Here is a 10364-nt window from a genome sequence, read left to right on the forward strand (position 1 = left end):
GGGGGGGCGGGGGGGAATAAAAATCAAAAAAAACAACCATAGTTCTACATGCCTGTAGAACTTGAGTGAGATGGGAGACAAGATACAAGTGGAGATACATATTTTACTTACTGATAAATTATTATTTCTTAGTTATTACCAACACAAATAGTATGACTTCCCACAATCACCACACATCATGATATATCTTGCAGTGTGCTGCGATCTATGTTGCTATACCTAGCAACTTATAAAAAGGAAGCAACCACCCAAACCCACTGTAGGATTGTTCTTGGCTGCACTCAAAGTTTGTGCTTCAAACCACACTTCCAGCTGAGGATGGCAGGACATGGCACGCTCTGCAGAGAGAAGTGTCACTCTCAGCTATGACAAGGGAAATGGAACCGTGACACCATCACCCCACCAGTGGTTCACACCTCAGTTCACAAGATTAATGGATGAAGTCATCACTCTGAAGCCTCTAGATAGTTATCAATACATTTTAGGTTCAAATGAATCGATGTGTTATATTTGCAATTCAACAGCAAAAAATAAACTGTCACCACTCTACAGTTTAATTACTGATATATCAGATTGCACTTGATAATGTATTAAGTGCAAATTACTCCACACTCCTATCATTCTATTAATTATAAGAGGAGCTATACACAGGCATCTTTGACACCAAAACTGCTCCATAAGAAACCTTGTCCAATCATTAGTACATTCCTTATTATTTTGTCTTCAATATAAAGTTCAAATTTAAAACAGAAGTGCTTAAATGCTATATGGCTTTAGAAATTAGAGCATGCTACATGGGTTAGCAAGAATATTACAGCAAACAAATGAAGACTTCTATGTAATTCAGGAGACATATGCCAAATGGTATGAAAATACCTATAGGTTTATTCAACTTAAAAAAAAAAAAAAAACCACCGTGAATCTTCACCGTGAGAAGCCAGGTTTTGCATCCAACCCCTCACCCTGTCAGAGTCAAATCTGAAACTGTGTCCTTGAAGACACACAACATTAGTTTGACTATCTGCACAGGGAAAAGTGAAAGGGCAACAAATTCACTTTATACCACCTGACACAGTGCACCTACACCTTCTTTAAGCACTGTCCGAGTAACTCTCATCTTTCCAGCTTGCTTCACTTTCACATACATCCCCTGTTCTCAGGGGGGTCACAACTCTCCTTCTGGGAGTGCTCTGCAGAGCCACAGCATGCAAAGTTCTGTTGAAGTCTAAGAGTTGATGGGGACAAGCAAGCTTTCCGAATATAAAATTGTTATTCTGTTACCTGTGTTTGATTAGTATCTATGATCACCATAAGGCAACAGAACACATTTTCAACAGCCACTACTGTTTCATAGGTATTGCACAATCCCAAGATAAGGTTTGGCAGGAAAGGTAACAGACTGACTTGTAAGTCTGTTTTTCCTACTTACATTTTCTGCCCCATAAGCCCATCCTTGGGAGACATTTGCCGATGCCTTCCATGCTTAAAAGTCTTTTTTCAACTTTTTAAGCTGGTTTCAAGAAACACGTCAACCACCCTCCAAGCCTCATCTCATTGATAGGTTTTGACAATTTCAGCTACAAAAGCACTAAAATTTATTACAAGATGTTCATTCAGTCAAAATCCATCTCCTCCAGGCTAATATTATTTTCCAGTCTTCTTAATTTGCAGTTAAAAAAAAAAAAAAAAAGTTCTGCCATTAAACCGCTGGAATTATTTTGAGATAAGACAGCAAGTAGCTCCAGGTACAAAGCAGAAAGTGTCAAAGCACTATCTCAGCCATTTTGTTCAAAAAGGGGATTTAAAGCTTTCTTGTAGTATCTGCAAATAATTCTTTTCTATGCACGTAGTTACACATACGTTTTACTTTAAAATACACTATAGTTCAGCTCACAGCTTCGGGCTGAGATGAGGGAAACGTGGCCCGTTTAGTGCCAAAAACAATGCCAGAGGGACGAAATGGTGCTGGCTTGCGGTATAGTTGCCAAACCAATGCCAATACTTTCAGCTTCCTGGAAGAAAAGAGACATTAAACCTGCCACGAAGGCACTCCCAGCTCATCTGCACAAGGGAATAGCCCATGGGATAACCAGCAGATATTCCCACAGCAAAACATGACCAACAGGACAGCCAGCCAGCTGCAGGAATTGCTGTGCTCAAGTCTGTTGGGCTACAAAACCAGCTGAAAACTCCCTTGAAAAGCACAGAAGATACATGTACACCATGGAAACCTGAACTAGTAATTCCAGGGTAAAAATTTTGCCTTGTGCTTACTGCTATAGGTGGAGGGAATATGGAGAGGCCACGCAGGGCTGTACCCACACAAGCTAATGCAGAGTTCCCTTTCAAGAGCCAACAGCCAAGTGGCTGGGCTCCAAGGGATCTCCTGAGGAACTGGTTGTGGTGCAGCCCTGCATGGGAGATTGCCTTCCCTCCCCACAGCCTGGCAGCACCCGAACACCCATGGCACCAGGCAGCTGCCACATCCCCATTCACAATTAAAGAAAACTTATGACCAAAAGCATCAGCCTTTACCAAAAATGGAAGCCTAGTTTTTGAACACTAGAAACCATATGCCACAAAGGGCCATGAAGATGCTGCGGGGCTGGAGCCCCTCTGCTGGGAGGACAGGCTGGGAGAGGTGGGGGGATTCAGCCTGGAGAAGAAAAGGTGAAAAAGGGGAGACCTCAGAGCCCCTTCCAGTGCCTAAAGGGGCTCCAGGAGAGCTGGGGAGGGACTCTGGATCAGGGAGGGGAGTCATGAGACGAGGGGGAACAGTTTTACACTGAAAGAGGGGAGACTGAGATGAGATATTAAGAGTGAATCCTTGCTTGTGCGGGTGGTGATCCCCTGGGGCAGGTTGCCCTGAGAAGCTGTGGCTGCCCCATCCCTGGAGGTGTTCAAGGCCAGGTTGGACGGGGCCTGGAGCAACCTGGGCTGGTGGGAGGTGTCCCTGCCCATGACAGGAGGGTGGGACTGGATGGTCTTTCAAGTCCCTTCCAAGCCAAACCATCCTGTGACTCTACGATACCTCACAACGCTGAGATTACTGGACAGAGCCACAACAGTGCAAGTTCTACAGCAAAATACTCATTTTCCAATAAATGAGAATATGATTTAACTAATAGTTTTGAAATTACAGCATCAGAAGAATATCAATTTTATGGCTCATCAGTTTCTCCTTTTTCACTGTCAAAATAGCTGGAAACTGGTACAAAGACTAATTCTGCCAAAGAGCAAGAAAAGCTGATTAGAGAACTTCTACCTCTTACACTAAATAGATAATGAAATAAGAAGATAACAACATCTTCATATTCATCATCCAAATTTAATCTTAGACCTAAACTGTAATACAAGCTCCTTGTGAAAACTCAGCTAGCAACGAATAAAACTTTGCATTAGCTGCATGAAAAACTTGCCATTTTTATCAGATTAAAACTTTTATCAACTCTACTCATTTGTCATTAATGAAGACACACTTCTTCAAAAATCTGACAAATACAAAAAGATGGAAGGGGAAAAACACTTGGCATTAGAATTCAACAGCCTGATACACTGGCTCGAGGCAGATCCCACATGTGAAACTCCTCCTTTCACCAAAGGATGCATTTAGTGATAGGCACAGTGTTTTCAAAGGTAGTTACACATTCAACGAAGCACCGACAGGCAGTTTCTTCAGACATTTTAGGCACTATTTTAATCTATGTGAGCTTTAATAAATAAATTCTTTAGTGCCCTTCTTGCATATACATTTTCAGTTACATCTGGTTGTCTCAAGAATGAATTGTGGCTATTTCGCTACATAAATCAGAATATAAACCAAAATATAAACTACGGCACTATTAACTTGTCCTGCTTTCCCAAGCATCATTATAAAACCTAAATTGAAGTTGACTATTAAGATACAAGTTTGAATTCTGCAGCCTACATCTGGCATCTTTAGCACTGTAGCCTCAAGCGTAGGGCTTGCATGAGGCTTCAGCAGAGCTAATTATAAAGCATTGCCCATCAGCAAACGTCAAGCCTAACAGATACGTGCAATTCCACAAAGATTTAATATTGTTCCCCCAAAACTCTTGTGCTCTAGTAACCAAAATAGGCTGCTTTACTGTACACAAAATAAAACATAATGCATATTATGTTCCCTTTCATTGGGCACAAAAGTTCAAGATCACTGAAGCAAAAAAATCCTACAAGAACTTGCACAAAAGCTCAGCTTCTCAGACTGAAGCGAATGGAAAAACACTGCAGTAAGACCTGCCGTAAGCAATCTCTTGTGAAGCTGTCCAAAACTGGTTGTGTAACAGCAGTAGGTGTTCATCTAATAAAGGTGGTGCACAATTGCATCCATTACGTTTGGGAAATCTTTGAGATGATCTCTCATAATAAGCAATTGCCTGGTACTAAGTCTCTCTCTCCCCCCTCAACTTGGGATGTATATAAGCAGGCAATTTGGAAGAGCCTTATGAAGGCTGAGCTGGATAGTCCTGAGACAAGAGACTAAGAGCACATGTGGGAATTCAGATCAGTAGTTTCCCTTGGAAGTTCACTGGCGATTGTACATTGTCAGACAGCAAAATAATTACTGAAAAATACTGTTTGCCTAGTGCCAGCACGAGACAAATGTTTGAGTGGCCGGTCTCAAAGTGCCATTTGAAGTAAGCGTAAGTATTGATATCCACAGCAGCACTGTACCAAAGCCGTGCTGCACTGGCTCACAACCTCAATATTGAAGTCTAGAATGAAGTTCCCATTCTTGCTGCTTTCCCTTTTCCAGGGGCAGAAGAAAGTGTTATCACCACAATGTTCCCCATCCATTTGCTCAGTACAACATTAGAATGCAGACATTCAAAGCTAATAAAATGCCTAAGACACTTAAGTACCTATCTACCTTACAGGCTTGGCCCTCGGTTCAGTACATCCAGTCAACGGTCTTTCAAAGGTGAAGGAATCGAGCAATGAAACCTGCTCCATCCGTTACAGTCTGGAAGGGGCACAGATGTGTGAAATGACTGTTTCCCTTCAAGCAGAAGGTTTACACCAAACAACATGAATTTCTGAGTTAATAACCACAGATGGTCAAAAGCATGACTGAATTAAAAAAAAAAAAAAAAAACTTTAGAAAAACTTATCAGATGTAAAGTTAATAAGTGCAATGAGCTAGATGCAGCTTCTGGCTGGGGAAGTACTTACCTCGCTGACCAGCAGGTGCTGGGAGTGTGTGCCACAGGAAGGGCTGGTGCTATTTCCCACCCCCTCTGTATACTTTTAGCCCCAAACATCTGCTAGCAAAGTAGATGGATGTTTGGTCTGACAACACAGCCATTCCTACATTGTTATTGCCAGCAAACAAACAAAATGTGATCCACTTTTACGGCTTGAAAACCCTGAGAAACTAAAAAAAAAATCTTCTTCCAAGCCTAGAGGCATAAGGTACTTTGTATTTTGGCACTGTTTGCAACAGGAAGGAAAAGAAAGTAGGTTCATAGAGTCCTCAAGGCTATTCCAAACATTATAATTGCTTATCTGCTCTATTCTACAGAAACTGCTAAAATAGCTTAAACCCAGATCTGTCTTCAGTTTGCTATTCTCTGTGTGCACACTGAGTGCTGTATCTTGCTGTTACTGAAGAAAACTGACATTTTTGCTTCTAGGCAGATAAGACTCCCTAGAGTACAAGACACAGCAGCAACCTCCACTTCTGTAACCAAAAATTTCAGACATAAACAGATAAGAATTTTAATATCCTGCAAATGCAGCTATTAGCAGCTTTTCCTAATAAAATTACAAAATTATGAGAAAACCTTGGGCAATTTTGATGCATATAGCAGTTCAGCCTTACACATACGAATGTTCAGTCATTACTCAAAGACGACCCATCAAAGCCCTGTGGAAAGGCACGCAGTTGTGTATCAATACTTTTTCTTGCCTAATAATATGCAAGTGTCTCAAATTATCATTATAATGTGGTAGAACACAGCCTGATCTGTGTACAGCAGCGTTTTCCAGAATGGAATGGAAACACCGCTGTTTGTATTTGCGGTTCACTGTACACAGGAATTAAGCTGGGACCACTTAAATAGTTTTCACAGAATTTTCCAGCCTTATATTCACATTAGTCAATATATTGCTTGCTACTAATTACATTTACTTCATAGCAAGATCACAGATAGGATCCTTTAACAATTTTTGCAAAATTTACCAATCTCCACCTCAAAGTACGTTAGTTTCTCCTGTGTCTGTGGACAGTTTTTGATTTGCTCTTGTGCCAACTTTCCCCTCCAGTTCAAATAAGCCTTTTTTTTCCCCTGATCTTTCCCTTCGCAATGCGTTTGTAGTCAGCAGTCACATCCCCTCTCAATCTTTGATTTTCCAATCCAAACAAACCAGACTCATCTCCACTTCTGTTGCCCATCTCCCCTTGCTCAAATACTGCTGACCAGAACTGCATTAGGCTGGGCCTCGCAGCACTGACACCTTCACCTTACTACAAGACACTCAAAATTGCATCTGCCTCCAACTAATGCATCACACCAGCAACGCGCTGTACTCCTGTTGCCATATCTTGTATGCTTTGTTCTCCGCCACCTCCTCGCTTGCAGCTGATGCTCTCCCACACTGGAGCAGAAGTGGTCACTGCTAGTCTTCCTAGTGAGGTTCTTTGACATTCACGCAGAGGCACCAGGCACTCCAAGAGGTTATACCTGCAGTGCTGCAGTCTCATTTGGCTGTTTTTCTGCTCTAAATTGGGGGCTTGGGGTTGGTTTTGGGGGTTGGCTTATTTGTTTTGGGGTTTGTTTGTGGTTTCTTTTGGTTGGGTTTCACACACACACACACACACACACACGCAAAGATGTTTTAACTATGCAAATAAACACAGAGTTTCAGCATCCTTATCTATCCAGTCCACAGCTGGAGATGAACAAATGGAATACCATCTGTTCAGCTTCTTAACGCAATGCAGGTCCCAGAAGGGTATGAAGGAAACGCCAGAGAGGAACGCAGTTGAGCAGCAAAGCTCATATCATGTGCCTCTGTAGATGCTTCCAGTCCTGAAGTCTCTACAAAGGAAGATGTTCCTATGCTTTTTAAGAACACCAATGAATGCAGTGGGATATTTTTACCTGGCTGGCTTGCACCTGAGGTGCAACTGTTCTTCCAGATTACAGGTTCAGTTACAGATATAACCGTGCCACTGTAATGTGACCTTCCAGACAAACCTGATACAACTGAATTAGTCCATTGCTCTGAATGGAAGAGTGCCGTTTAGATAATATGAACAAGACTGAATTAACTTGACATCCTACCAATAGCAGTTAAATCCCTATTGACACAGGTCTGGAAAGAGGTGGAGAGGCCAGAAGATAAAATTAGAAACTAAGGGACAGAATTAATTACAATTATGGAAATGCAATTTAAACAAAATGTTTATATTTCTGAGAGAACTTAAGAAGATAATTGGCATAAGTAACTGACTCTAATAAGATAAGTATGAACACCTACTCTCAGAACTGCTGAGACAAAATCAGCTACTTGCTAAACATGTCACAGCTTCTTTCTGTTTAATGATTACAGTATAATAGCATTCATAAATGTAGAAAAATAAGCTAATCAATGGCTCTGTGTGCTTGCTCCCTGAAGAGCCATGCTTTCAATGTCAGAATATGAAACTCTAATAGTAATAATTACAAAAAAGTCATTAAAATACTGCATAAATTAGAATTAATAGACACTACAGCTGGCCACATACAACCCAAACGCTGAAACATCAGCAAACCACAAGGGGTTGGATCACAGTACCTTTCCCATGTACAGTTCACATTAGATTTTCTTTCCTAATTTCCCAGTGGTGTATAAAAGTTTTAAACAAGTACAATTTCCTTATGTCTGCTGGAGAAAATATGGTCTCAGACACAGGTAAATCCCAATTTAGTTGTTTCGCATTCGCTTAGTCATGCAAAGCCCTAAGATCACTGCTCAGTCCCACTTGGTCTCTCTGAGAGACAGGGAGGATGGGTCAGTCTTAAACGCAAGGCTGCCATCGGGAACAGGGGCAAGCACCCAGCCCGCTCACCCACCCTGTCCCACTGCCCTTTGTCAGGACCCACGGGATCAGAAGCCTCACTGACAAAAAGCAAAGCCTTAAAAAGCTCCATCAACTCTTTTATCTATATCAGCCCAGTCCCATAGGAAACCAACTTCTCTCAAGCATCAGGAGCAACACGCTAATTCCTGGGGACATGCACACGTCTCCTTACGTCATGCTGTTGGGAACTGCCACCTCTGCAAGTGTCCAGCGGGGACTTCAGCTCCCTCCATATACTCAGAGTGAAAGTAACTGTCACTGCAGTGTCTTGCTTAGGTTGAAGAGACAAATGGGAAGCCCCGAAGGATTGTCAGGGAAAAATAATTAATCCTGTCTGGTCATGAATGAAAGACAAATAAATTAAGCCATAGAATCTTTCTGGTCTAGGATTCCTGCTAATTATGTCTTCTACTTTAGACGATTATTACTTTGCAGACTCATCACTCAATAGCTGTTCATGGATTACTGGACTTTGTGTGAATGGATCATTATCCAGCCTTCGTGCCATTAGCAGGATAAAGGCATTGTGCTGCTCTATGATAAAATACCACCTCAAGTCACAGAGTATGGACCAAACTGTTCTTCCACTTGATCTAGAATAGCAGAACCACAAATAAGCATCCAAAACGTAGCTGCACCAGTTATACACTCACGCTAGAGAGCAGACTGTTGCCTGGAAAGAAGTGCTATTAATAAGCATTGACCAAAACACGCCAAAAGTGCTAAGACTCGGCAAAGGGGAACCTGGGTGAAGACATCTGGGAGACAATTCTCTCCTTCCACAATGTCAGAGAGAAGTCAGAAGGAACATGATCCCACCAAAATCAGTGGGACTGCTCAAGTGGCCTGATAAAACCCAGGAATGAATCTCATTTCACCTGAGAAGCAGAACAGTTGTGCCTGGAGGTGGATGACAGGCTCACCAGTGACAGAGCTATGAACCACCTTCCCTCTAACACATGTCCCAAATGTAGCACAGAGATGAATTAATATGACAATGCCACTGTCAGACTGACTTACAGAAAAGTTATTAACATTCTTCTGGTGTCCCAAATAGAACTAGCGGCAACTACAGGCAAGAAAAAAGCAGTACAGGGGAATATGGTGTTATCTCTGAATAGGCCTTTCTTAAGAAGATGCAAAAACTGACAAATTATTAATTCTCCCACTAAACCATTAGCTTAATTGATAGTGACATAACCACAGTGACAAAAAGACAGATACAATTTGGTTTACAGTGGGTTGCATCATAGTTCTGTGAACTGCAAACTTCCCCAGCTTCCTGACAAACACAGTGAAAAGGGAGATTTAGGTTCTCTAGGGGAAAAAAAAACCCACCAACTTTGCTTTTGAAAAAGATGAGTATTTTTATCTTTACTTTATAGGCATTCCATCCTGCTGTTATTAATAGTGCCATAAATCTGCCTTAAAGTGACAGTTCTTAATCAATGACTTCAAAGGCAATCAGGAATATAAAATCGGGGCCTCTCAGGAACAGTCACTCCCCAGTAGGACAGGTAGGGGTCCAGCTGTCACATTATACCTGACCTGCAGGGGCCTATTCCAGATGGGGACAGCTCCCAAATCCTGGTGGTCCCTCACCCGCTGCAGAAGCACAGGCTGGGCTCAGCACTGCTCTTACCTGGTGCCCAAGGGTAAAGGCAGAGAAACCTACATGGGGAATGCACGTGCTGTCTGGTTAAGGTGACATACCACGTTTCAAGCATACAAAAAGAGGTCTTGAAAAGGAAGTATTTTATACTAAAATGTCTTCAGAGTATTTCCCGACTTTGCTATTGGAAGGATACTTTGACAACCGAATGATCATAGCATGTAATTCATAATGGCAAGAGACTAAGATGTAAGGAGTTGGTAGGGGACTAATTACGGATCACTGTTAGGCATCTATTTTGCACAGACTTCTGATCAATACCTGGAAGTCAAGCTCTTCCTGGCACTTCCAACTCCTCCTCGCTGGGAGCACAAAGGATGCATACCCGCAGGCTTCGCTGAAGCAGTTCTAGAAGTGCCTCAGGAGGAAGCGTTTCAGTGTAGGGCAGTGCCAGACCGCCTGAACACTATTAGCGCACGTCACTCCAGAACACAATCACCATCGACCCTGAAAGCAACCCTGCCCTCTGCAACCGCTGCTCCTCTCCCCTCCAGGCTCTCCCGCCTTAGCCGAAGCCCTTTCCCTGCCGGCAGCACCTGCGTGCGGCTGGCCGGACCCCACGGGGAAGGACTCTCCGTGTCGTTCGTCCGTCCGTCCGTCCCCCCG

General features: G+C 42.6%; 1 protein-coding gene across 1 annotated transcript in view; it reads right to left on the reverse strand.

Moving 5' to 3' along the window:
* PLCH1 (phospholipase C, eta 1) overlaps positions 1 to 10364 on the reverse strand; it is a 69983-nt gene that overhangs the window by 59319 nt on the left and 300 nt on the right. The window lies entirely within an intron of this gene.

The sequence above is a fragment of the Charadrius vociferus genome, unplaced genomic scaffold (assembly GCF_000708025.1).
Source record: "Charadrius vociferus isolate BGI_N301 unplaced genomic scaffold, ASM70802v2 scaffold104, whole genome shotgun sequence".
Lineage (NCBI taxonomy): Eukaryota > Metazoa > Chordata > Aves > Charadriiformes > Charadriidae > Charadrius > Charadrius vociferus.